Source organism: Acinonyx jubatus, chromosome A2, assembly GCF_027475565.1.
Source record: "Acinonyx jubatus isolate Ajub_Pintada_27869175 chromosome A2, VMU_Ajub_asm_v1.0, whole genome shotgun sequence".
Taxonomy (NCBI): domain Eukaryota; kingdom Metazoa; phylum Chordata; class Mammalia; order Carnivora; family Felidae; genus Acinonyx; species Acinonyx jubatus.
Window position 1 is genome coordinate 2485572 of NC_069383.1, and position 25164 is coordinate 2510735.

The following is a 25164-nucleotide window of genomic DNA, read 5'->3' on the forward strand; positions in this document are numbered from 1 at the left end:
TGGCTCCAGAGCCCAGGACAAAGGACGCGTCTGTCTGAGTCTCACCTTCCTCCAGGAAGAACATCACCGAAGACCCACCACATGCCCTTCACCACAGGAGCGAGTTTTGAGAGAAACGGAGGGTGGGTCTGAGCGTCACCCCACCGGAAACGGTTCTCTCTGGGGCCTCGGACCCTCAGCTAGAAACACCCAGTGTGAGACCCCAGTTCAGGGCCTTCTGCCTCTGACCTCAGGCCGGCCTTAAATGTGTTGGTTACAGGGGTGTTCATTTTTATCATAACTCGTCTGCGGGCAGCCACCACCAACTACAGATGGGCACAGCTCCTCGTGCCCTTGACTGAGTGGGAGGGGCCTGGGGTGCATTTCTGGGATTTTCCCAGTTAAACAAGTCCTTTTCCAATAGTATGCATGGGCCCCTCACAGCGGCAGCCTTGGCCCCACCTCCTGCACTGAGCCGCGAGCGCTCACAACATGCGCTGGTGGGTGGCGGTGTGGGACCTCCTCTCCCCATCCTGCGCCAGGCGCCTCCAGGCCTCCGGGTCCTGCTCTGGGCCCCGCAGGCCGTCCCCCGGGGGCTGCACTGCCTCCTGGCCAGCGGGGAGCTCCGGCAGGACACTGGCAGGTGGAGGAGAGACGCGGTCAGGTGTTCCTGCTCTGGCGGCCGCGCCCTTGATGGGATGGTGCCACACGCGTGGCCCAGCCCTGGCCAGTCTCCACAGCGCGAATCACGCCCAACATCACCGCCAGCCCGGCCGCCTCCGTGCCCGCACCGGCTGTGTGAGCCCCGCACACACACCTGCACGCAGCCCCCGCGTGTGCTGGTCCTCAGCTGTGAGGAAAGGTCTGTCTCCTGCTGGGCCCCCGCCTGACTGACACTCGTCACCACACCTGCAGCCCCGCACCCCTCCAGCAAAGCCCACCCAGGCTATCCAAGTGACAGTGGTGTTTCCCCCGTAAATTCTTAGTATGTCTGCATTGGGGGTTCATCAGAAGCCACCTCATGTTTAGAGTCACGTGTCTGGTCTCCCAGAGGGTCTTGTAAGGTCCCTTACACGGTGTGTGTAAGCCCCCCGAGTCCCGGAGCCGCCCCTGCTGCAGGGGCAGGAAGTTGGCCTCTGCCGCGTCTGCCCCGTTGTGTACCTCGAGCGCTGTGCCCCTCTGTGTCCCTGTCCCCTCCGTGTTGTCCCTGCTCCCCCCGCCCCCCCAGCTCCCCACCCTCAAAGGCCCAGCACCCGGGATGACGGACTTAGAGCGGCCCAGTCCGGTGTTACCCCGAGTCCTAAGGAGACGGAACCCCATGTCCCCTAAACACGCCAGAGGTGACACGGCGCCTCCCCAACCCCCAGCTCCGGCAGAGTGCCTTCTGCCCGAAGCCAGGTCTGGAACGCAGCCGGGCGGACGGCAGGACCCCTCGGCCAGGGTGCTGCCCCACCCTCCCCGTCCTGCGAGTGCTCCCGTTCTGTGCCGTGTTCGTCCCGGAACCCCCACAGGTCGTCAGACAGGTGTTGTGACTCAGCTGAGTCCCAGACACGGGGAGCAGCTGCCTGGTGCCATCCGGTTAGAGAGTGACACTTGGGGACTGTCCCGTAAACCCCAGGAAGCGTGGAGCCCCGGGGCCAAACGGCAGCTGGCCCGTGGACAACACTGAGCCCTCTGACGGCGAACAACACGGGGCTCTGCCCTGCTCCCCCTGTAAGCCTCGTCCACAGAACCTGCAAAGGGGCCTGGGCGGGTGTCCTCTTAGCTGGACAGCTGGGCCCAGGGAAGGGAGGGAACGTTCCCAAGGTCCCATGGCAAGGTGTGCCACGGCCGAGACGGGCACCGTGGCCCTGGTGTGGCAGCCCCAGGAGCCCCAGGCCTCTGACCAGCGTCCTGCTCCCACCCCCGAGCCCCACCCCCCTTGGATCTCACCACCGCCCCTGCTCCCCCTCTGTGTCACAGGAGCCCAGATGGTCACCTCGCAGCGAGCCGGGGCTTTGCTGGCAGACGGAACTGACAAGCACGGGGAGCGTCCCCACCAGCGTCAGTCACTGCACGCCTGCCCCAGCCCACGGGGCTCCCTCCGGACGCCCACGTGCTGGACACTGTGAACAGAGCAGGCCGTGGAGCAGAAACGGGAGGAGGAGGAGGGGAGGAGGAAGGAGAGGAGCGGTCAGTGCAAGAGAAGAAGCCCGGGGCTCTGTGTAAGGGGGAGGCCGGCTTCAGGGATCACGCTCAGCCAGCAGCTCTGCACGGAGGCCCTGGGGGGCTGCAGGTGACTCCCGGCTCCAGGAGGGGCTCCGGTGACTCCCGAGTCGGCCAGTTGTCTGGGGAAAGGGCCAGGAATCCCAGTAAGAAGCGTGGTTCCCCCTCCCTGCCTCCCCGTAACCCTCCCCTCCCCTCCCCTCTCCTCCCCTTCTTCCCTCCCCTCCCCTCCCCGCTTTATACTCCCTTCCCTTCCCTTCCTCCTCCTTCCCCTCCACCTCCTCTCCCTCCCTTTCCCTCCCCTTTACACACCCTCCCTCTCCCTTCCCTCCCCTCCCCCTCCTCCCCCTTCCCCCTCTTCCCCCTGTCTCTAAAACACTCTAGCTCAAGTCAGAAAGAAGGGGTAAAACACCTTCGGGAAACCGTCTGGGTGAGAACAAGGAGTTAATTTTTTCAACATTCAAGAGGAGCAAAGTAGCCAGAGAAAATGTGCCCAGAACACTTCCTACCCTGCAAGGTCAGAGCCGGAGCCGGTCATTAAAGAATGTATTAATCTTGGTGTTGCTGCTTGACATTTTGTGGCACGTCAGGAAACTTCTGAGGAGCTATAATTGTACAATCCAATACTGCAAGAGAGGACGAGAAGACGCTCCTGTTCCTGGATCTGCCTCACGCTCGTCCGGATATTTTTATAACTGACCGAGTCCCGGGCGGAAGGGCCGTGACTCAGGACCCGTGTGTCTGTGGACAGGTGGTGCGGGGAACTCTCCGGAATGGGGCCTCTGCCAGGAGTACATCATACACCTGGGATTCGCCCACGCAGGCACAGACAGGAAAAGGCAGGACCGTTGTCCCCCAGAAGGGACCCGGGTGGCAGGCAGTTGATGCTAAAGAGCCTAGAAGCCACCCACAGGTGGACCGGCCCCCACTTTGTCCTCACCCGGCTCATCACTCTGCTGTCACTGCCCCCACGGTGCCCCCAGTGTGGCGAGCACACTCACGCCCAGAGCGGGAGAAAGACGCAGCCACCAGGTAGAGCGCTGAGGCCGAGTCCTGCGCTGAGTGAGCCCCCGAGTGTCAGCGTCCGACGAGGGCTTGCCGTGCGGCCGCTGCGTCTGAGACCCGTGCGCCCACCCGGCACAGGGACCCCACCGCTCCAACGACACCCCCAACTCTGAGTGACCCAGGAATTCATCAGTTAATGACCGTGTGCCTCCCGTCCCAGGGCCCGGGCCCCCTGACGGAGAGATGGTGCTGCTCAGAGCCACTGTGGTCTGGAAAGGCACCGTCCCCTTTGGGGCCCCCTGGGGCTCCCCTTGCCGTTTGGCTCTTGGTTTTCAATCCACACAGATGATTCCTCCGTGTACCCCTCCCTTATCCGCTGCCTGCTCCCCTTTTCTCCACAACGGGCATCACCTTGGATTGGCCCTAAGGTTCTGTTTACATGTTTACCATTTTTCTCATCTCACCAGACGTAAGAATTTTTATCTATCCTGTGGACTTCCTGGGCCCCTGTTACCTATCACGAGCACAGAAGATGCTCGTAAATATCTCCATGAGAGAGAAAGAGGGTCCGTCAACCGATCAAAGAAACCATCCAAAGCCCCCTTTCCCGTCATTCTGCTTGAAGCAAAAGGCTTTCTGCCCAATCCTGCTTCCTTCCCGACTTGCCAGCCGCTCCTCCCAAGCCTCCCCCACTGACCCCTCCACCCACACCCCTCCTGCACCCCCGTCCCCCCCGCCACCCTCCGCCCACACCCACGCCCCCCTGCACCCGCTCCTCCCGCCCCAGTATCCCCACCCCCGCCCCACTGGCCTGTGGTCTGCTATCAACAGGTGAAGTCTAGTCACGATCCCACAGGTGTCACTGGTCACAGGCCTCAGTCGGCCGCCCCGGCCTTCAGGGACCCCACAGCCTGCCCAGTGCCACTCCCTGGAGGCCGGGCATCCTCTCCCTGCCCAAGGCCCCAGTCCCTCCTCGGTGCCCTCACGAGTGAGGACGGCCCTCAGCCACGAGCCCACGGCGGGAGCCCTGGACCGAGACTGGGTTTTCACTCAGCCCTGACACCCATGAGCTGAATGGAAAGCTATGTTTTCTCTGAGTTTTCTCTGAGTTTCCTGCTCAGGGAAATGGGCAGGACACAGGTGGCCCGACTTGCAGGGTGACACTGAGAAGCAGAGGAGGCCACCGCTGTCCCACACGCGGCTGACCTGCCCCCAAATCACCTCATTGCTTATTTCCCTATAGCCACTAACAAGTCACAAAAGGTGTTTACAAGCCTGAAAGGCATTCCCCCAGGAACCGTCAGTTGTAAGCAGGCTCAAATCCTTGAGAGGCAGGAAGGTTCCGGCATCAGTCGGCAGAGGGAACGCACCTGGACAGGAACGTTTTCGGGACGAGAGAACCAGGACTGAGCGGGACGAGGCAGCTGCATCTGAAATCCTGAAACCACGACACCAGAATTGACACCCAGCTGTCGAGTGTCCTGTCCCAGAAGCCACTTTCCAGGCAACCGTGGTTACCCGGTGGCTTGGGAACGAGGGCCGTCCCGCTCAACTCCGACCCGTGCCTGCTGGGCACTCGGGACCCGGTAACTTGGGGGTGGAGACAGTTATTATTTGTCTGAGGGGGACAGAGCTCTTGCCCACACCGGCCGGGCCCCGCTGCCCGCAGGAGGCCAGCGCCCGTCTCCCCATGGTGTTTCCAGCCCTCGCGGACCCAGGCGCCGGCCTTCTCCACACGGGGGGTCCCCACCGCCCCACAGCTCTGTCGTCCTGGGCCCAGCAGGTGCCTCTCACGTCGGGGCTTCCACAGACAGCTGCCGGAGCCACCAGGAAGGTCAGGGGTCAGGTCACCGCGGGCTCCCGGAAGCCGCAGCTCCCCGCGGGGGCACTGCCGATCGGTGGGGGGCCTCGCCCCAATCCCCGCGCCCCCCTGACGCGTGCGAGGACCCTGAGGAGTGTGCCTCAGGGTCAGCAGAGCCGTCGGCCCGGCCGCTGCGCCCTCCCCACGGCACACGGCATTCTCCGCGTGGTCTGAAGGCCCGCTCGTTACGACACAGCGCACTTCAGACTCCTACGGGCTTTGAACCGGACGGACAGCAAAGCCGGGTATTGAGAAAAGCTGGCACTTGGGGCCCCATTGTCCCCGGCGCGAGTGGGCCTCCGTGCCCAGACTTCCCTCTCCTGAAGGTCAGCAAGCAACGTGACCGAGCGGGGCAGGCGCGGGGTGAGCCAGCCTTTGGGAAATGAAAATCCTTTTGTTGTCCGGCCTGGAAGGTCAGAAGTTGCCATTTGAGACTGCCTGGACAGCAGGAAGTCCACCCCCGCGAAGGTGACAGCATCTGGGGCAGAAGTCAGCATCACGGCATCTACCAGCCACGTCCCGCCCAGCAAAGGCCCATTATCCCATCACAAACAAACGCCATTGTGATCCAGACGCGGTCGGCAATAAAGGGTGCTTGTTTGAAAGGCCAGCACACAGCGGGCCCGAGGAGAGGTGGCCCACAGCACAGGGCCAGGCACTCGCCTTGGGAGAGCTGCCCACCTCACCCGGCATCTCCGTGCCGTTCAAGCGTGGCCAGTTCTCGCTGGCCGTGGTTCTTCTGTCCTGTAGAGTCACACAGACACCGAATTCGCAGGCACGGAACCATGGCTTCTAGCGGAAACACAGGGCTAGGTTCCCTCGAGCCTCTGCTCACGACATTTGCGTCCACTGATCGATACAACACCCTTGTTTTACGTGTGTTTCTGTAGAGACGCCATAGCGAATATACATTCTTGACCCGTTAACATCGAACTCATGGCCCACAGCGCCGTAACTCATGCCCAGCTGAACTTATTCGGCACAGGTGACTTGCCCGAGAGGCACGTCGGGGACACTGGACGGCACTTTGGCACCGTGCTTGGGGACACCTCACACGGAGAAAACACCGAGAAAAGGTGCGCAGATGCGGGAAAGACGGCGGTAGGTGCACCACGAAGAGGTCATTTGTTTACAGCATGACGGGCAGTGCCTTGTTCAGCCCCAGCTGGGAACGTGTACGCCGGGCACCCAAATCTGTCACCTGTTGCTCTGTTCATGTCCACAAATGACCACCAAAGCGCCCGGAATATTGATTTTAGGGTTACAAATACACGTTGGCGGGGAGCCTGATTTGCACACAGAGAAAAGGTTGCGTGTGCAAAGGTCCACTGCTCAGCATGAAGGCCCGGGTCCTTCCCGGGCGTCCCACCCAAACTCATCGCTGCTCAAGAATCATTAAGACCTTACAAACAGCCTCGCCTACACCCAAGCGGCCTCAGGAGGGTCCTGCGCCCGCGACAGCACCAGGCTCTGCTGGTGTCCCCGTGGGGACGTCACCAGGGTGTGGCGGGAAGACCAGGTTGCCCAGCAGAAGACCGCTCCCTCAGCTCTCAGACGGCTGGGCCTCTCTCCGTCGGCCTCTGGAGTCTCAGAGTAAACTACGCACCTGCCTCTTGCACGTCGGCCGGAACCGACCGCGTGATTTTGTGGAAAAGTCTCCAATCTGGCTGCATCTCTCATCTACTCTTGTTTTCCTCTTCTCTCTGGACAGCTGTCCTCTGGGCAGCGGGAAAGAGAATTCCTGAGAATTAGCGTCAGCCTCCAATCCGTTTCGGAACAAGGCGGAAGAGGGAGACAGTGAGCAAATCAGTGCAGCAGGAGAATCTCTGACACGGCCACCCGACCTTTATCAGCCCGGAGAGGACGGACGCTGGGCTCAGCGTCTCTGCCATGCGAGTGGGGAACGGCCATCCAGAGGCTTCCGAGAGAAGGAAAGTGCTGGAAGCAAAGCACTTTACCTGCTGGTTTACCCACGTCGTTCGTTAACACCTTGATGGCAAGAGGAGAAACGACAAAAAAGCAGCTCTGGGGGTGTGGGAAGAGGGGTTCGGACATCGTGCCGGGGACAGGGCAGAAGTGACATACAGCCAGGTGGAGCCCACCAGGAGGGATAGTGGTTCCCCAAAGGCGAGTTCCACCAGCTTCACATTGTTCTTAGGACAGACCGTGGCGCATGGCATCCAGGCAGTTCGAACCATGCCTTCAGAATCACCTAGAACGTCCACCGAGGGAGGCAGCGGCAGTTGCCAAACCCCAGACTCTGCCCCAGTTGGGACCTCGCTCCTAATGTTTGCCTGTAATGGTTTGAGACTGATTCCCTCCGTCAACCCCAAGTACGGCTAAAACTCTTTCCTCTCTGGAGGGAACCGGGGTAGCCGCCCCAGCAGAAACCAAGTTCGTCTCAACGTTGATGGAGCGACAGCCACCTGCCAGAGTCCTGCCGGCCGCCAGGGCTCAGGGGTGAACGCGAGGCGGCCCCGTGTGCAGGCCCAGCAGCGGCAAACACTGCACAAATGGCTTTAAGAAGAAAAGTAGAAAAGTCGTTATCATAATTGACATTGAGGACTTTCTTGGATTAAAAAAAAAACAAAAAAACAAGATGTAGGTATCCAAACTGATACCCTCTTAAGAACGAAGGGGGATGGGCTAGATGGGTGACGGGCTCTAAGGAGGGCACTTTCAGGATGAGCCCTGGGTGTCGTATGTAAGAGACGAGTCACTGGGTTCTACTCCTGAAGCCGAAACCACACTGTATGTTAGCTAACTTCAATCTACATAAGATATATATATATATATATACTGTATGGGGGGGGGGGGGAGAAGAACCAAGATCTGGGACTATTCCTTGGAGCCTGTCACCTCCTGTCTCCTGGCTGCAGGTGCCCGTCACCCCGGTCCCGCTCCGGTGCCCCCAGCCCTTCCTCTGGCAATCCCGGAAGACTGCAGGGAGGGGAGGTCAGGGGGAGCCTCTGAAGCCCTGGACAGACCCAGCCGGAGCCGGCCCACGCTCAGTGAACCCCTGTGGCAGAGCCGGGAACTCCAGGATCAAGAGGTGGCCTTGTTCCTCATTATCCCCGTGGCTCAGTCGGTTGTCACTGTCCCTGGTCGGGGACGGGCTGTCACCGGCCCTGCTGGTCCCAACTCAGCAGCCTGTCCAGCCTGCACGGCCACGCCTGTTCCCTCCTCTGGCTGCCCACCGCCACGAACCCCGTCTCCCGGAGAGGAAGCTGGAGGTGTCGGGCCTTCCCCTGCCCTAGAGCTTTCTCCCGGGAGCCAAACAGCAGACACACTGACCAGGAGGAGGTGGGGATGGGCCCTGGCCACATCTGGCCTTGGGACACATCAGGAAGCATCCCTCCCAGAGGCCTCCTCAAGGGGCCTCCTTCCAGCCCCGGGGTCTCTGCTCCTGTGCCCACCTGGGCCTCAAGCCCTCCCTCACTCCCCTCACGGGCCGGCCCGCGGCCCCCGAGGAGGTCAGCTCCCCTCCCGCCCCCTGCGTCCCTCCCGCGGCCACACGGAAGTGGGGAAGGTGGAGTGGACACCTCGGTTTACGGGGCACTGTGTGCCGGTAAAATGGACTCTGTTAGAACAGCCCCCCCGCCCGAGAAATCAGTGAGGGGCCCCGTCCGCCCAAACACAGCCGTGACGGCAAGTTCTCTGTTCGAGACCCTCTGGGGCCGGACGCCTCCCTCTGGGAGGGACCTGATGAGAAGCGGAGACAAAGCGACACGTCCCCCTCTTGGAAGGGGAGGCTGGAAAGGGTGAGTGTCCAGGCTTCACCCGTTACGGGGAGCCTGTGCACCTCCCTGTCACCTCCACAGGGCGCAGGCACAGGGCACGGGCACCTGCAGGCACAGCCTCTGCGTTTCTCAGCCTGGAAGGAATGAGCGTGGGCTGCACGCAGACTGAGAATAAAGACACAAGCCGAGTGGGGAGAAGGACACCTGCTTACACGGCTTCGGCTGCACAACACCCCGGGGGACGGTTCGGATACCGCGTGACCGGGATGGGGTGCGGGGTCCCTCGCGTCCCCATGGGAGAGGGTGGCCCTCTAGGAGGGAGCTGAGCGCTGGACATGACGAAGGGGCTCTCGTGCATTCAGACCCCCTCCTAGGAACAGGGCCACCCCAGGCCATGTGACGTGGGGGCATCTGGGGAGGGAAGCAAGCTCTTCCCTACTGCCCACAGGGGCTCGGGGCACAGATGCCCTCACGCTGCCCGCTGCCCCGCTCGGGAAGCACGGGGCAAGACCCACAGGCCAGCCGCGCACGGTATGTTTGACACGGGGCGTGGGGTCCACACCGGGCTCCAACCCATCAACTCTGCACCCAGGCCGTCTTTGATTTCCTGGAAAAGGCATGACACACGGCCGGGGTGGGAACGGCGAAGACAGTTTGTAGGAAGGCGTTGGACAGAGTGGCTCCCGGCAGCACCGGGTGCAGATGCTTCGCGGTGCACAGGCCGCGAGTTCGAGCCCCAGCCTGCCCTCGAACGCCGTGGGGCCGTCAGCGCTGGAGGCAGAGGGATTTTCCCGGATACGGGACTTCCGTGTGAAAACCGGGGGCACCCGGCAGACGGAGGAGTTAGGTGGTCATTTGAGTTTGCGAGCGCCCACATCACCCCCTGGAAAATGGACACGTACCATCTGACTCAGAGCATCAGAGTCCTTTCTTGTCCATCAAGTGCGGCCCCCACGAAGACACGCATTGTCCTCCTCACGGAGTGGCCGGGGCCACCCAGAGCAGTCCCACGGCCCTCGCGGCCCACCGGCCCCCACCAAGGAAGGCTGCGCGCAAGTGTCGCACGAGAGCCGAGACTCGAGTCAGCAGGACTTGGAGACACAGGGGCGGAGGGAGGGAGGACACGCTGGCCGGAGGGCAATGGCGAGGACTGGTCCCGCACGGCTCACAGCCTTACCCAGAGTATGTAAAGCCACAGCACGCCTTCTCTGGGTATTCCGAGAAACGGGGTGCAGGGGGGAGGCCAACATCCTGCATGCTTGTCAGATACAGGCTTTAGGCCAGGAAATACACATGCTGACGATCCCTCCTTCTTTCAAGTGCAAGTGACTATATATAAAGACTTGCTTTCAAAAACTATAAAGGTGCAAGAAGAAAGGAAGGAAGGAGAGAGGGAGGTAGGGAGGGAAGAAGGAAGAGAGGAAGGAAGGAAGGAAGGAAGGAAGGAAGGAAGGAAGGAAGGAGAGAGGGAGGGAGGGAGGATGGAAGGAAAGAGGGAGGGAGGGAGGAAAGAAGGAAGGAAGGAGAGAGGGAGGGAAGGAAGGAAGGAAGGAAGGAAGGAGAGAGGAAGGAAGGAAGGAAGGAAAGAAGGAAGGAGAGAGGAAGGAAGGAAGGAAGGAAGGAAGGAGAGAGGAAGGAAGGAAGGAAGGAAGGAAGGAAAGAAGGAAGGAAGGAGAGAGGAAGGAAGGAAGGAAAGAAGGAAGGAAGGAGAGAGGAAGGAAGGAAGGAAGGGAGGAAGGGAGGAAGGAGAGAGGGAGGGAGGGAGGGAGGGAGGGAGGGAAAACAAAGGCTCTCAGGGCACACCCTGAAAGCCACACTGTGAATTTCAAGTATTTTCCTTCTGAGGAGGTACTGTCTCTGGAGCCTCAGGGCCGTGTTCTCTCCAGTCACTGGCAGGTGGAGCTGCCCGTGGGGCAGCTCTGAACCCTGGGAAAGCCAGCCAGTTGGCAGAGGGGAAGGCAGCCGTGCTCCAGCAGCAAAGAGTCTGGTCGTCGTCCAGTCTGGGGGCGGGGGGAGCGGCAAGCAGTGAGAACATATGGACACACATGCAGATCGACAGAGTCGAGAGCCCAGAAAGAAACACTCACATCTGTGGTCAGGTTAACTCCGACCAAGGTGACCAGAAGTCGGATGGGAGAGGAATAGAGTTCCCAAGAAAAGGTTCTGAAAAAGTGATGTCCGCACGAAAGCAGGGATCCAAACTCCTTGTTTTCCTGTGGACATCAGTATGTATAATAAATAAATATATATATACATATGCATGTAAATAGATAATGCCAAAAGTACCAGCAACCAAAAAACGAGATACCCTGGATTTCATCCACTTAAAAACTTCTGTACATCAAAGGTCATTCCAAAGAGAGAAGACCCCACTTTCTCATGAATGGGCTGGGAAAATAGGAGGAAATACCTGATAATGATCTAGTATCCACAAAGGCAAACAACCCAGGTTTTTAAAATTTTTTTAATATTTATTTATTTTCAGAGAGACAGAGAGGGAGACAGAGCATGCGAGCGGGGGAGGGGCAGAGAGGGAGGGAGACACAGAATCCGAAGCAGGCTCCGGGCTCTGAGCTGTCGGCACAGAGCCCGACTGGGGGCTTGAACCCACGAACCATGAGATCGTGACCTGAGCTGACGTCGGATGCCCCACCAACTGAGCCACCCAAGTGCTCTAAACGATCCAATTTTAAAATGGGCAAAACAGGGGCACCTGGGTGGCTCAGTGGGTTCAGCATCCGACTTCGGCTCAGGTCGTAATCTCATGGTCCCTGAGATTGAGCCCTGCGTCGGGCTCTGTGCTCACAGCTCGGAGCCTGGAGCCTGCTTTGGATTCTGTGTCTCCTCCCCTCTCTGCCCCTCCCCTGCTCACACTCTCTCTCTCTCTCTCAAAAATAAATAAACAATAAAAATGTTTTAAATAAATAACGTTAAAAAAATTTACTGAGTCGCGTGCATTAAGATGGTGAATTTTATGGTAAGTGGATTTTGTCTCAATTTACAAATAAAATGCAAAGGAAAACCAACAAGGGCCAGAGCGATCTGGGCCTGGGAGGACGGGACGGTGGGGGGGGGGGTGTCTCCTGTCCATGCACACCACGGCTCCCAAGGAGGCGGCTGCGGTGGCCATGGGGACCAGCACTGGCTGCACAGATTCCCACAGCACCTGGCCACCAGCGGGGTCCCCGGGCACAGACCGTTGTTCCCTCCCGCGCCCGCAGCACTCACTCTGGCTGGACGGGAGGCAGGAAGGAAGTGAGCCGTCTGGACAGCTGTGCAGGGTAAGAGCGGCCGCAGGGAGAGGCCAAAGGAGCTTTGACAGAAGCCGAATGGCTTCCAGAGCTGGGGGTCCTGGCCGCCCGAGGGAGGGGGCGGTGGCCGCGCTCCGTGTGGCCTGCGGGCAGCGGGGCCCAGAGTGGGTCCAGGGGCCCGCCCTCACTCCCCGGACAGTCAGAGTGGCTGTGCCTTCTGCTGAGAGCGGGTGCTGTCCCCCAGACTTCCTTCCGTCCTTCCAACTCACAGGGCGAGCGCGCCTGCCCGTCTTGGCTCCCTTCCTTCTGGGGGAGAAATTGAGGCAGAGAAGAGTCTCGTGAGACTTCTTTCAGCCTTGGCCAGCCCAGCTGGGCCACTGTCAGCAGGACATCCCCAAGACGGGGCCCCAGCAGGCACAACAGGGGCACTGAACCGGGAAGAAGTCAGGCTCCCGAAAAGCCCCGGTTGGTAAGAACAGGAGGGTCTCTCTCAGGTGCCTTTCTTCCCCCCTGCCCCTCCCCCAGGGACCCAGCTCACTCCTCGTAGTCCTCGGGGCCAGGCAACGAGCCAGTAGATGGCCCAGCTCACTGTGTACGCCCTCCCTGCGATCTCACTCAAAACCACGCTGTCCTTCCAGAGCGCTTCTGCGTCTGTTCATGTCCCTGCCAGGCCTTGAGATCCGTGATGGCCGGTGGTTTTGCTCACAGTGCCTTAGACCATGCTGCTCAATAAATATCACTGAGGGAAAGAAGGAGAGAGGGAGGGAGGAGGGAGGGAGGGAGGGAGGGAGGAAGGAGAGAAGGGGAGGAAGGAAGGAAGGAAAGGAAGGAGGGCGGGAGGGAGGGAAGGAAGGAGGGAAGGGAAGGAAGGAAAGGAAGGAAGGAAGAAAGGAAGGGAGGAAGGAAGGAAGGAAGGAAGGAAGGGAGGGAGGAAGGAAGGAAGGGAGGGAGGGAGGAAGGAAGGGAGGGAGGGAGGAAGGAAGGAAGGGAGGGAGGAAGGAAAGGGAGGGTCAGGAATTCGACGTTACTCCTCTCTAAAGAATGTTTACCATGAAAGAGATTCTTGGCGTCTCAGCAAGAGAAGGTCACTCAGTCGGGTCTTCTCCCCAGAACCAGAGCCCCTCGCTGGCCACCCAGCTCCTACCTTCCCAGGCAGCCCAGCCCCCTACCTGCAGGCCATCTTCCTGGACACCCATCCATCTCTCGCCCCCACTGGCCTTCGCAGGTCACACCCTCTCTGTTCAGGATCGGGGACCCTCCTCCAGGGATGCTCATAAGATAAGCCTCCCTGCTCACTGCCCCCGTCACCTCCTCCGACACCAAAGAGAAGGAGGAGGAGGAGGAGGAAGGGGAGGGAGGAGGGGAGTCCATGGGGAAATACAGACCTCATGGCCCAGTGTCCTTGGCCACGGATCTGGGGGCTGGGTGAGCTCACGGCTCCTGGAAGGGGAGGGAAGGGCTGCCCGGTCAGCAGTGACTCAGGCCGCTGCTTTTTGTTCTTGGTCGACAAAGGGGGGACAGTGGGCGGGCTCGGGGCAGAACAAAGAGGTTCTGTGGGGCAGTACCACACAGAGGGCAGAGCTGCTGAGCGGACACTCGGGAAAGAAAGAAACCCCTTAGCCGTGGGCTGGGGACCAAGCGGAAGTGCAGAGTCACCCGTGAGTTTCCCAAAAGGCAAACGCACGCTCCCAGGGGGGGCGGAGGACACAGAGGCCTCGCGGGGGAAGGTGTGCGGGTGGCTCTCTGTTCCACCAAGCGGGAGGGCCAGGAAGCCACGGCTCGTCCTCTGCCTGCCGCCTCTGGCCCAGCCTGGCCCCCTTCTCTCCAGGGCCCCCAGAGCTGTCCCGTGTCTCTGCAGGTCGGCCTGCCCTCTGCCCCGGGGATCGGTCTGGACCGGAGAGGGGGACGGCCTCTGAGGACAGCCGATGCCCAGGCTGCCTCCGGGTGGCACCCACGTCGCCACAGGTGCTGCTGGGTCCACCCGGGCCCCTGCCCTGCGGACCAGCGGCCCCCCGAGTGGGTGGCCAGCTCGCTCCCGCTGCTAGTGTGTGGCATCTCTCATCACAGACTGTGTCCTGGGCAGGGAGTGAGCTCACCGCCACCTGCCTGAGGCCCAAGGGATGGAGGGGTCCTGAAGACCCCAGCCTGATCGCATGCCTTGATTTGACTAAGACAATAATGGCTACTATCAACATCGCGTCTCCCGTGTGACGTCTTGCTGTCCTCGACGACAGCCGGGCGAGCTGGATACTGCCAAGGTCCCTCGCCGTGCAAATGGAGAGAGGGGGTCATGGGAGGTGAACAAACCCTCAAGGCCACACAGCTTGTCGTCAGTTTGGACTCAAACTCAGCCCTCCAGACAGAGGGACACTAGGTGCAGAGAGGCTTGGTGACCCGTCCAGGTGCACGTCTCACACTGGCGAGAGGCAGAGCCAACAGAGAATGCAGGGTCTGGAATGTTCCCCAGAAGAGCTAAGCTAGCCCCAGCGCCCCTTCTCCAGTGTCCCTTGCTCAATCCCAGCCGTCCCCTCTCTGCCCCGTGGCCCGTCTCCTGGTGCTAACCATGTGCCCCTGGCTGCCACCACCTCCCAGCCAGACCAGGAAGGGACAGCCGCTCAGAGACGAGTGTGAGTCGCTTACCCCGCTGTCCACACCAAAGACCTCACTCCTTCTCTCCGAGGTGTGGCCAGCTCGGGGACACAGGGCGAGGTGATGGTGGACCCTTCTCCGGGATCCTGGGGGACAATGCGGCGATCATGACAATGCTGATTTTCTTAACGTGATTGGACCTAACTTCAAGTGAACTGGGACTTTCCACAACGATACCTTCGAGAAGGCACCAGAGCACGTTGTTTGCATGAAGAAGACGGTCTGCAGGAGCCTGTGCACGGTGTCGCCTGGGGTGCTCCGGGGTGAGGGGCGCCCGGAGCCACCTTGCGTGACCTGCACACAGCCCGCAGGCAGAGTTCTCAGTGCAGGCACGTTGGGAACTGTAAAGGTTCTCTTTGCAAAGCACTTCCTTCCTCTGGAGCTGAGCAGACCGTGGCTGACGTGGCCACATGAGACTCGCGGTCTTGGACACGCACGGGTGGTGAGGACGTGCCAAGCCCACACCTCTCAGGGAGGCCACACGGGAGTCGAAGCGCTTTGGCCACGACAGCTTGCAGACAAAGCTTGGGTAGAACCGAGAATTCTCCTGTGAGCTAAAAGCCCATCGAGAACATTCCTCCCTGCCTGGGATTCTGTCCCGGAGGGTGGCATTGTTTCCGAGGGGGTGAAAACCAAATACGTTTTCAAAGTAAGAGACCAGAGCAGGGATCCTGAGACCAAACGCCTCCCGCGTTCATCTGCCTGGTTGCTTCTGTCCCCAACCGTTGCTGGTCTCTCCCCCCCCCGCCCCCGCCCCGGACATGACCCATCTGGAGCCATCACCTGGGGATGGGGGTTCTGACAAGTTGTAGGTGAGGGGGGCGCCTGGAAGAACAGAATAAAGTTACATGCTAAGGCGACCTGGTTCCTAAAATGACCCGGTTCCAGATCTTAGCCCCTGAAACTGCCTTGCTCCCGGGGTGACTGATGGAGCTTCTGAAGGTCAGGAAGACAGAGGGGAGTTATTGGACACCAGCATTTTACGGACTACTTACCAGGCACTCGTTACTTTTAGGTCATTCCTTAGAAGTTATCCCAACGGACAGTCTTATCAGTTTGTGGATAAACTCAAACGTATGTGACACATCACTCCCGCATCATGGGGACAGTTTCAAGGGCTTCGAGAGTCCGTCCTGTTGCTCCGCCATCGTGCCCAGGCACGTAATTTGTGTGCAAGTGTGCGGGGCTGTTGTGTGAAGACACAGTGCGCTGCCGGCTCCCTGGGAAGCATCTGTCTGTGCCGTGGCTGAGTGGCATCCCGTGACCCCGTGGATGCCTGATGTGTGCTTGCGGACAAGAGAAAGCACCCCCAGGACCAAGAGCCAATGATAAAGGCCACAGAAGCTCCCAGAGCAGGAGGGACGGCCTCGAGAGTCCCTGAGCGGCCCTGGGTGCGGGTTCCTGCACACGACGCTCGGGACCAGGGTTCATCTCACACCCTTTCCTCATCCTTGTGCTATGAGAAGCCGAGAAATGCCAGAAAGAAATTCATGGCGGATGGCTTTCAACGGCGCCCCTTCCAGGGTAGCCACAGACGGACACAGCCACGTCCCAGGACGGTCCAGTAGACGGGAGGCGGCCACGGGCGGAGCCGAGCGGTGTCGACGGGCTCATTTCTCGGGGATCGGGGCCTCTGCAGACACCAGCCTCCACCCCGAGGGCCATGCTCCTCAACACCTATCCACACAGTAGAACAGCTAACAGGCGGGAGGCGGCACAAGCTTGAAGATACAGCTAATGTTCAAGTGACCCGATCAAAGTTCTTTTCGAAACCAGATAAGGAGTCCAGATATAACAGCAAAACTAAGCAGATGGAGTGTCTCCAGCAAGAGCCAGGGAGACCTAAGAACCCGAAACCTTTTTGGGTACCGGACGCCCCTCCTAGAGTTTCCCTTGTCCAGTTTGATCTGTAGAGTCCTTCCTTGCCCCGTAATAGCCCCCTCTTCTCTCTGATCCTGAAAGTATGCACGCTCACCATCTGCAGTTTGGAACCTACAGAGAGGTAGCTCGTAATCTGCCTCAGGTCTATCAAGGGAAGTCAGCAACGACTATTCTCTGTACTTAATATATATATCAAGCATTTATTTTGCAACGTTGGGCTTGCGAGATTTCTTACAAGTGGCCCCCTTTCTGCCCCTTGTTTTCCAATTCTCCATCTCGTTAGCTCCCCTTCAAACTTGTGCGTGTGGTATCCCGCTACACAAATAGGGCGAACTTTAGTGGACAGGAGCCCCCCACTTTGCCGTTTCCGTGGTCTCCAATCTGTTGGTTTGATCAACAGCAATGAAATGAAAAGTACTACGTGTATTTTTTTTTTTTATTCTTTCTTTAGGAGAAATTCCTACAACAGGTGTATCGCCAGGTTTAAGCAGTTAGAATCTTGACAGAAAGTAATACAATTACTTCCAAAAAATTCTACCAATTTTCTCAGAGCTGCACAGGACAGCATTTGAATCACTCAGATTTTTCTGCCAGCCCTGGGATGCTTGTGCTGTCACCTTGTCATTTTACCTCTGCTAATCTGACCACTAATTTTTTTTTATTTTTTTATTTCACCGTAAATTATTTGACTACCAGTGGGGTTGGATAGCTTGCTTACTTTTACTGGCCGCTTGTCGGACTCCTGGAAATTGTCTACTAATGACGTTTGCTTATTTTTCTCTTTAGACGCTCAACTTTTTTGTGCTGAACCTTAGGAACATTTATACAGTTAAGAAATTTCACCGTTGTCTGTCCTGTGTGAATAGTTTCCCCGGTATATTTTGTTTACATTTTAACTTGAGATACTACTTTTAATTTGCAAACATTTTAAATTTAATATAGTCAAACATAAATATTGACCTTCTCCATTCTAAGATCAGACAACTGTTGCTCCGTTTTTTCCCCTCTGATTCTGTTTCTCACGTGGGATTATTTAATCACCATGAAATCTATTTTGCTGTCTGACAGAAAGAACCCCAACTTTTCCAGGCAGAAACCCCGGGCCCCAGGGGGTTATTCACTGAATAATCGATTCTCTCTCATTAATGTGATTCTATTTAATATGTCTCCATATCTTTGACCTGCTACAACAAAGACACCATTAATTTTCTTTTCTGAAAATGTTTGTCTATTTCCACCTATTATTTCTCTAACTTAGAATCACTTGGTCAAGTTTCAAAAATATCCTGACATGATTTTGATTGGTGTTACATTATATTTTTTAATTAGTTATAGGAAAACTCTCCTTTATAATATTAAGCCTTTACAGTTGGGAACATGGCATGTGTTTTCATTTAGTTAGACGAAACTAACGTTTGTTATTTGCATTCCGCGTATTTCTTACATTTATTTGCAGATACTTTATATACTGTAATGAATATGATCTTCTCTCCAAACTAGTCATTGCCAACATGCAGAACACTTGTTGGTTAGTATTTTTATACTGGAACTAGCCAATTTAGTACAAATCGTTTTAACAATTCAAATAGTATTTTCAACTTATTCTCAAGGTTTTTAGGTGGACAATAAAATCATCAATAAGTTATAATAATCTTTAAAATTTGTCTTCTGCGGATGTGTATTATTTCTTTTTTTTCCAATTTTTTTATGTTTCATTTATTTTTGAGAGCAAGAGAGACAGAGCACGAGCGGGGAAGGGGCAGAGAGAGAGGGAGACACAGAATCAGAAGCAGGCTCCAGGCTCTGAGCCATCAGCACAGAGTCAGATGTGGGGCTCGAACTCACGAACTGAGAGATTATGACCTGAGCCGAAGTTGGACGCTTCGCCGACTGAGCCACCCAGGCACCCTGAAGATATGTGTTATTTCTTATGTTTTTTTTTTAATCTAATTGCGTTGTTTAAAACTTGTAGATCAACGTTACAGTAGGAAATTTAGCTCTCTTGATTCCTTCTTAAGTTTAACAGAGATTTCTTGATTGTTTTACTCTGATGTCTGATGTTAAGTTTGAGTTTAAAAGACAAAATATTGGGGCACGAGGGAGGCTCAGTCAGTTAAGTGGCTCTTGGTATCAGTGCAGCTCATTATCTCACGGTTCGTGAGTTTGAGCCCCGCATTGGGCTCTACACTGACAGTGTGGAGCCTGCTTGGGATTCTCTCTCTCCCTCTCTCTCTGCTCGCACTCTCTGTCTCTCTCTCAAAAATAACCATTAAAAAAAACTTAAAAGACAAAATATTAACCAAGCTAAGGGAGAGGCATTCCATTCTTAATTTGCTAGAACATTTTTTCAAGTTTATTTATTTTGAGAGGGACAGAGAGCATGAGCTGGGGAGGGGCAGAGTGAGGAGGGGAGGGGCAGAGTGAGGAAGAGAGAGAATCCCAAGCAGGCTCCATGCTATCCACACAGAGCCAACACGGGGCTCGATTTCACAAGCCACAAGATCACAACCTGGGCTGAGATCAAGACTCCAATGCTCAAACAACTGAGCCACCCAGGCACCCCTAGAACCTTTTTTTTTTTTTTTTTGGATCATTAATAGAGTCTCTTAGAAACTTACCAAGATGAACTTTTTTTTTAATCTTTAGGCCTATTGATGTCATTAATTACATTAATAGTATCCTTTACTAAGCCATCATCTCATTTCTGAAATCAGAATGTAGTATCTTTCCATATTCTGCTGGCTTTGATGAGGCCATATTTTGTTTACAAAATAATGTGTCTGTGTGCATAAGCGACATTGGTTCGTAATTTTTCATGCTATTTTGGTCAAATATTTCATACTAATTTGGTCAAATCATCACGCTAATAATTCTTGAACAAAAATCACACGAACTTAATGAAATGAATTGGGAGATTTTTAATTTCGCGTGTGGGTGAACACACGTGAAACAACATGAAAACGATCTCTTCTACAACCACGAGAGTCCACGGTGCACCTACGGGAATGGCCGAAGTGCGGAAGGCTGCCAACGCCGAGCGCTGGCCAGCACGCGCAACGCTCACCTGCGGCTGGTGGGGTGCAGAATGGTGCAGCCACTTGGGAGAGCAGTTTGGCAGTTTCTTATAAAACGGAATATATTCATTCTCACTGTAAGATCCAGGAATGATGCTTCGTGGTCCTCGCCCGAACGTGGTATTTACCTGAAAACTTATATGCATACAAAACCCTGCAAACACAGATGTTTATAGCAGCGTCACTCTTAACTGACAAAACCTGTAAGCATCCAAGAGGTCCTTCAATCGGCGAGCGGCTACGTAAACCGTGGAACGCTGAGGCAATAGAATAGTATTAACACTAAAACTAAAGGAGTTAGCAAACCATACAGAGAACGGAGGGAACTTAAAGGCATGTTACCAAGTGAAAGACGCCAACTGAAGAAGCTACACGCTGTATGATTCCAGTTCTGTGACATTCTGGAAAAGGTAGAGCTATGGGGACAGTAAATGAATGGGGTTACCAGAGGTTGGGGGGGGGGAGGGAGGAACAGGAAGAACACCGAGGACTTTTAGGGCAGTGAGAGTGCAGACGCCGTAACCGTGGCTGCGTGTCCTTGCATATTTGTTCAAGCCCACAGGACGCCCACCAAGAGTGACCGCAAAACTGCGGACTTTCCGTGATGATGACGCACCCGTGTAGGCTCATCAGGTCTAACAGGTGCACCATCTGGGAGAGGGGCCGATGGTGGGGAGGCTGTGTGTGTGCACAGGCGGGGGGTCCGCAGGAAGCCTCTGTAGTTTCCTCTCTGTCAACCTAAAACTGCTCTGAAAAAGGCTACAAAAAATTAGCCCTAAAAAACTCTCTCTTCCCTTTTGCCACTAAAATTGTCTATACCCTAGACTTGTGTTTTCTGTTTGGGAGGGAATCACGTGACAACATTCACATTCATTCCAAGAACATCAGTGTGTCCACACTTGAAACATCTTATCAGGTCAGTTTGGCTGGTCTCTATTTTCCCAGAAAATAATGCGATTTATCAAAATCTAGAAGCTTACAAGGATTATGACCATTTTCACATTCACTCTGATAACCTCATCTCACTTTCGTACCTCCTCTCCCATTTCCGACGTTTTGCATCTGTGTTTTCTCTCTTTTGTTTGGCTGTTTGGATGTCTTTTATCTCAATTTTCCAAACAGCCCGTTCATGGATCTATAATCCCTTTGGCTTTTCCTGTTTTCTAAAGAATTCATGGGGCTCCTGGGTGGCTCAGTCAGTTGAGCATCCAACTTCGGCTCAGGTCGTGATCTCATGGTCCGTGAGTTCTAGCCTTGCGTCGGGCTCTGTGCTGACAGCTCAGAGCCTGGAGCTGCTTCAGATTCTGTGTCTCCCTCTCTCTCTGCCCCTTCCCTGCTCATGCTCTGTCTCTGTCTCAAAAATAAATAAACGTTAAAAAAAAAAAAAGAATTCATTTCTGCACCTATCATGTGCTTTTCCTGTTCTCCTTACTTTGTGTTTGTGCGTATTGTCTTTACCCCTTTCTTAACTTCCTGAGTGTCTAATGTATTTAATTACATTTTCTCCTGGATGGGAATGAATGAACTGAACACCCTAAATGTTCGTGAATAGTGCTTCGAACATCCCCATAAGGCTTGATACGTGGGGTTCCATCAATACAAACTAAACGTGTGTCACCGTTATTCCCTCTTTAATGCAACTTATTTTGCTGAGCGGTTTTTAACTTACAAAAGGTTTAGGGTCCGGGCTGCAACTTCTGGTCAAGATGTAGGTAACGTTTGATCCTGATATCAGTGGACAGAGATGAAGAGAAGGCAGTGGGTGGCATGCACGAGGAAACAGACAGGAGCTGTCAGAGCGTGCACACAACCCAGTGTGCCTTAGTGTTGGTCCACGACTGTGGGCACTGGGTGTCCAGACACATTTTCGAGGGTCCCTACCAGCACTCATGGAGAGCTCTGTCTTTTCTCTGTCTCCCCCTCTCCCTCTCTGTATCTATCGCCTCCGAAAAAATAAAATAAATGCAAAACTCTCTTTAAAAAAGAATAAAGCACTGTTTTAAAAATCCCAAAGCAAACTCTAATCATGGAGATTCCCAGTAAGAACCTCACCCGTCCTCTGCAGAAACACGTCCTCGAGTGTCTCAGAATCATTTTCTCAGCCCACACGTGGACGGAAAGCACAGACTCAGAGATCGAGGGCAGCTGTCCCCCCACGTCTGCCGTCATCGGCTGCCTGCCCGCCGCCCCGCCGATGGTGGGAATGCCGGCACCCTGCACAGGAGCCATCCTGGAGTTAAAGGCATTTTGCAACAGAGCACATCTCAAAGACTTCTGTGGGGAAACTTCTCAGTCCAAATGAGCTTTCGCTTCTGGATATGCCCCTTCCACACGCCCGCCTGTGGCGGGTGAACAACAGCCACGTACACCCAGGCTCTTTGGAGAGGAGGAGGAAGTCAAGGGCATCGCCCACGAAGCAAGCGCTTGCCTGGGAGCTGACGAGAAGACGCTCCTGCGCCATTGACCCTGACCCACACCTGCGCCGCGGCCAGGACGCCAAGGCTAAGGCTTGAGTCTTCCCAAGACATCCTGCATTCCACGTAACACCATCCACCAGAGTCCTACCCCCGGGGCAGTTTAATCATTTCTTGAAAACAATGCAAACGAAAAACAAAGTTATTTTGACCAGCTCAGAGGCCCAACGGCCTTGGCTGCTTCGTGGCAGACAATAGAAGAAAGACTGCGCACAGATAGGAAAGAAAACATGATTAAATCACAGAGGTGACGTGAAATCAATAGAAGCAGAGGGAGATCGATGCGCCCTCGCTCTGGGTAACGGCGGTGGGCTCGTGCATACTTTCAGATTGCTCTAAGATTGCTTCCTATTTGAATTGTGCAAAGAAAGAGTTTGGGGGGCCGTGGGGGGACTGCTGTTTTCCTAAACGTCTGACTCGATTCTTCAAGTACAGTCCTATGCTTCTTCCGTGATCCTGCAGCACGGCCCCTCGGTTCCAGCCCTGTGCACGGACGAGACGCCGAGACCAGCAATGATAGCACGGGCAGCTGGGCAATTGCCGGATACAAGTTGCTCTGAGCTAGCCAAAAGGAAAATGAAGGAGCTGTCGTTCGCCACCGTAAAGGCCAGGCCGGTGGAAATTCAGGCCCTGCCGACAGCTCCCTCCCAGCACGCTGGCCCTGCACCACCTGACGTCAACAGTGGACCGGGGCCCCCGGAACCGACTCGGAAGGTTGAGAGCGGCGAGCTCGATGAATCCCTGTGCTCACCGAGGACGCATCTGCACAGAGCAGAGGGTGCCTGGCTTCCGGCTCCAACTCTGCTACCCAGCTGATGACCCTGAGCCTCCTGAGCTCTCGGGGCCTTAGTTCTTTGCGTCTGTACCACGAGGCAGCCGGAGCCGATGATCTTAACATCTTCTTTAACCTCCAAAATGCCCATTCTAGGACAACTGCGCTAAAATTCCCGTGAATCATCTTTGCTCGGTGGTAACCAAACTAGGGCCGCAAAAGCTGTTGGGAAAGTTTTCAAGCACTCTGGGCGAATCATACCTAAACAGTGTTAAACATGCCTAAATAGAATGTTTTACCAGTAAAGAAAATACACACACAGCATAAGCTGTATCCTGCCATCGATCTGAGCACGGGACAGTGGCAGGATATGGCCACGGGCTTGCATTTGTTATTAATAGGAAGGCTGAATTTTCAGGACAAAAATAACATTATCCTCTGAACTAAGGAAATGGGAAGCTGTAAATAAAACATATCCAATTGCCAGCTGAGAGGACAGCGTATCTGACTTGCTCTTCCAAAGATTTGACCCCTCAGGAATCGGCGACCGTGCTGGACAAAAGCGCTCCTGACTCCAGTCTGGAGACCCGGAATCTGGCAACTGAGGCCAGGAAACAGAAAAGAGATTGCCAGGGGTGCACGGCTGGGAGGGGTGGGAAGAGACAACGCGGGGCAGCACCCGTGAGCATCTCCCCGGTGGCAAAGGATGGGGGGCCGGGCAAGGACGTGGGGCGTCTCCCGCCCGGGCACCGTGAGATCTGCAGCCTTCGGCCCGAATCCTCCCAGGCACCCGATGTGCTCACCTGCTCCCCGGCTGCTGGAGCCCAGAGTCCCAGAAAGGGCGCCGGGAGGTCGACCGCCTCCACCCGGTCAGCTCAGATCACTCTTGTGCCCATCCTCGCCTGGTTTTAAACCTTTCTGGCGCTCTACGTGCTCTAGGCCAAGGTGTCCACGGGCACACGTGGATCAGTTTTCCACTTGTAATAATTCTCAAAAATGCGGTATCTTGTGAATGACGAGCTAGCGTCCATCTGAGTGATTCTTTTACTTATTTGCTTTAAAGAGGTCTCTTCAAATAATAGTTCCAATTTCACATTTCTTTTTAGGGTCTGTTATGGGCTGAGCTGTGTCCTATCAAATCCATGTGCTGAAGTCTCAACCCCAGGACCTCAAGATGTGACTGTGTTTGCCAGGGGTCTTTACACAGGTAGTTAAGGTCAAACGGCGTCAGGGGGTGGCCCTGATCCACGGTGGCCGGTGTCCTTATAAGAAGAGGCGTCAGGATACAGACACACAGAGTGACGACCGTGTGAGAACACGGGGAGAAGAGAAGAGAGAGGTCTCAGGAGGAACCAGCTCTGTGAGACCGTGATCTTGGACTCACAGCCTCCAGGACTAGGACAATCACCTCCTGTTGTTTATGTGCCCCCCCCCACTTTGTGGTGGCCCCAAGAAGCCAACACAGGGAAAGCAAATAAAACCGAAGCATTCAGGAAAGAGGAACAGGGCTAAGCGGATGGACCGTCAGGTGGCTGGGCACAGGTAAGGCAGCTTATTCTCCCCGAGGGTGGGAGCCCGGAGCCCCACCGGCCAGGCAGCCTCCTGCCCGGGAAAGCAAGCCCCCAAAACGCTCTCTGTGCAGCTCGGCCGGGACATGCTTGGCATCCCACATGCTCCAAGGAGAGGATAGCGTGGCAAGTGGGGGACGGCGTCGTGAAGGAATTGGCTGTGTGCTGCGTCTGCAGCCTGCGAGATGGGACAGAGACAGACACCCAGGGAACGGCACTCCAGGCCACAGACACAGGCTGCCATGTTGAGTCGCACAGGAGAGGCAGGTCTGGGGCACAGAGGGTGCCTGGGTCCACTGAGCGGCACAGGAGAAGGCGGCGCTGGGAAAGATGGCCAGAGACACCTCTGGAAACAGAGGCTATGCATTCAGAAAGCACTTCGCTGGGCAGGAAAGTGTTCTCAAAACTGTCCGTCTCTATCTGGAGACCAGATCTCTCTCCCCTTCGCTCCTGTCAAGAGAAGACACGGCCTGAATCAATACAGAGTTTTATTAAATTCAAAGATGTCTTGTAGGGTCCCTCAACGTACTTTCAAGGGAAAGGAGAGGTCTGGGGAGCCCCGAGCTCAGGAAGATGGACCCACTCCTGGACTGCCTCTGGCCGTGCGTGGAGGCAGGACCCCACGGGCAAGGTCGCCAGCCCCCTGGAGTGGCCCCGCTCCGGACCGGGGGACCCGGCCCACCCACTCTGTGACCTCACCGAACC

At 55.8% G+C, this 25164-nt stretch overlaps 1 long non-coding RNA gene across 1 annotated transcript in view; it reads right to left on the bottom strand.

The window, feature by feature from the left end:
* Positions 1–1921: 1921 nt before the first annotated feature.
* Positions 1922–25164, bottom strand: part of LOC128314671 (uncharacterized) — a 28073-nt gene continuing 4830 nt past the window's right edge. Inside the window, exons 2-3 of the long non-coding RNA XR_008296527.1 lie at positions 2694–2810; positions 1922–2306 (exon numbers count right to left, since the gene is read on the bottom strand). This is a non-coding gene — a long non-coding RNA (uncharacterized LOC128314671). The remainder of the gene's footprint in view (positions 2307–2693; positions 2811–25164) is intronic.